This window comes from Rhinopithecus roxellana, chromosome 15 (assembly GCF_007565055.1).
Source record: "Rhinopithecus roxellana isolate Shanxi Qingling chromosome 15, ASM756505v1, whole genome shotgun sequence".
In the NCBI taxonomy this organism is placed as follows: domain Eukaryota; kingdom Metazoa; phylum Chordata; class Mammalia; order Primates; family Cercopithecidae; genus Rhinopithecus; species Rhinopithecus roxellana.
The window spans coordinates 117,983,589-117,986,521 of NC_044563.1; positions in this window are offsets into that span (position 1 = coordinate 117,983,589).

Here is a 2,933-nt window from a genome sequence, read left to right on the forward strand (position 1 = left end):
CAATAGGGCTCCCAAATATCACTTTGCAGATTCCACGAAAAGAGTGTTAGCAAACTGCTTCTTGAGGCAGAGGTTGTAACTCTGTGAGATGAACTCACAGATCAGAAAGAAGTTTCTCAGAAAGCTTCTTTCACGTTTTGAACGGATGAAATTTCCTTTATCAGCGTAGGCCTCAATGTGATCCAAAGAAGCCCTTCTCAGATTCCTCAAGACATGTTAATGGACTGCTCCACGAAACATAAGTGTAACTCTGTGAGATGAATTCACACATCACCAAGAAGTTTCTAAGAAAGCTTCTTTCTAGTTTTCATCTGTGGATATTTCCTTTGTCACTGTAATGTTCATGGCGCTATGAAGTATCTAATTGCAGATTTCCAGAAAACTGTGCTAAAACTGATCACTGAAGAGAAACGTGTAACTCTGTGAGTTGCATTCACACATGGCAATGCAGTTTCTCAGAAAGCTTCTCTTTAGTTATTATGTGAGGATAATTCCTTTATCACCATGGGCCCCAATAGGCTCCAAATATCACTTTGCAGATTCCACGAAAAGAGTGTTAGCAAACTGCTTCTTGAGGCAGAGGTTGTAACTCTGTGAGATGAACTCACAGATCAGAAAGAAGTTTCTCAGAAAGCTTCTTTCACGTTTTGAACGGATGAAATTTCCTTTATCAGCGTAGGCCTCAATGTGATCCAAAGAAGCCCTTCTCAGATTCCTCAAAGACAGTGTTAATGGACTGCTCCACGAAACATAAGTGTAACTCTGTGAGATGAATTCACACATCACCAAGAAGTTTCTAAGAAAGCTTCTTTCTAGTTTTCATCTGTGGATATTTCCTTTGTCACTGTAATGTTCATGGCGCTGTGAAGTATCTAATTGCAGATTTCCAGAAAACTGTGCTAACAAACTGATCACTGAAGAGAAACGTGTAACTCTGTGAGTTGCATTCACACATGGCAATGCAGTTTCTCAGAAAGCTTCTCTTTAGTTATTATGTGAGGACAATTCCTTTATCACCATGGGCCCCAATAGGCTCCCAAATATCACTTTGCAGATTCCACGAAAAGAGTGTTGAAACTGCTTCAGGCAGATCATGAACTCACAGATCAGAAAGAAGTTTCTCAGAAAGCTTCTTTCACGTTTTGAACGGATGAAATTTCCTTTATCAGCGTAGGCCTCAATGTGATCCAAAGAAGCCCTTCTCAGATTCCTCAAAGACAGTGTTAATGGACTGCTCCACGAAACTAAGTGTAATTGTGAGATGAATTCACACATCACCAAGAAGTTTCTAAGAAAGCTTCTTTCTAGTTTCATCTGTGGATATTTCCTTTGTCATGTTCATGGCGCTATGAAGTATCTAATTGCAGATTTCCAGAAAACTGTCTAACAAACTGATCACTGAAGAGAAACGTGTAACTCTGTGAGTTGCATTCACACTTGGCAATGCAGTTTCTCAGAAAGCTTCTCTTTAGTTATTATGTGAGGATAATTCCTTTATCACCATGGGCCCCAATAGGCTCCCAAATATCACTTTGCAGATTCCACGAAAAGAGTGTTAGCAAAACTGCTTCTTGAGGCAGAGGTGTAACTCTGTGAGATGAACTCACAGATCAGAAAGAAGTTTCTCAGAAAGCTTCTTTCACGTTTTGAACGGATGAAATTTCCTTTATCAGCGTAGGCCTCAATGTGATCCAAAAGAGCCCTTCTCAGATCCTCAAAGACAGTGTTAATGGACTGCTCACGAAACTAAGTGTAACTTGAGATGAATTCACACATCAACAAGAAGTTTCTAAGAAAGCTCTTTCTAGTTTTCATCTGTGGATATTTCCTTTGTCACTGTAATGTTCATGGCGCTTGAATGTATCTAATTGCAGATTTCCAGAAAACTGTGCTAACAAACTGATCACTGAAGAGAAACGTGTAACTCTGTGAGTTGCATTCACACTGGCAATGCAGTTTCTCAGAAAGCTTCTCTTTAGTTATTATGTGAGGATAATTCCTTTATCACCATGGGCCCCAATAGGCTCCCAAATATCACTTTGCAGATTCCACGAAAAGAGTGTTAGCAAACTGCTTCTTGAGGCAGAGGTTGTAACTCTGTGAGATGAACTCACAGATCAGAAAGAAGTTTCTCAGAAAGCTTCTTTCACGTTTGAACGGATGAAATTTCCTTTATCAGCGTAGGCCTCAATGTGATCCAAAGAGCCCTTCTCAGATCCCAAAGACAGTGTTAATGGACTGCTCCACGAAACATAAGTGTAACTCTGTGAATGAATTCACACATCACCAAGAAGTTTCTAAGAAAGCTTCTTCTAGTTTTCATCTGTGGATATTTCCTTTGTCACTGTAATGTTCATGGCGCTATGAAGTATCTAATTGCAGATTTCCAAAACTGTGCTAACAAACTGATCACTGAAGAGAAACGTGTAACTCTGTGAGTTGCATTCACACATGGCAATGCAGTTTCTCAGAAAGCTTCTCTTTAGTTATTTGTGAGGATAATTCCTTTATCACCATGGGCCCCAATAGGCTCCCAAATATCACTTTGCAGATTCCACGAAAAGAGTTTAGCAAACTGCTCTTGAGGCAGAGGTTGTAACTCTGTGAGATGAACTCACAGATCAGAAAGAAGTTTCTCAGAAAGCTTCTTTCACGTTTTGAACGGATGAAATTTCCTTTATCAGCGTAGGCCTCAATGTGATCCAAAGAAGCCCTTCTCAGATTCTGAAAGACAGTGTAATGGACTGCCCCACGAAACATAAGTGTAACTCTGTGAGATGAATTCACACAACCAGAAGTTTCTAAGAAAGCTTCTTCTAGTTTTTCATCTGTGGATATTCCTTTGTCACTGTAATGTTCATGCGCTATGAAGTATCTAATTGCAGATTTCCAGAAAACTGTGCTAACAAACTGATCACTGAAGAGAAACGTGT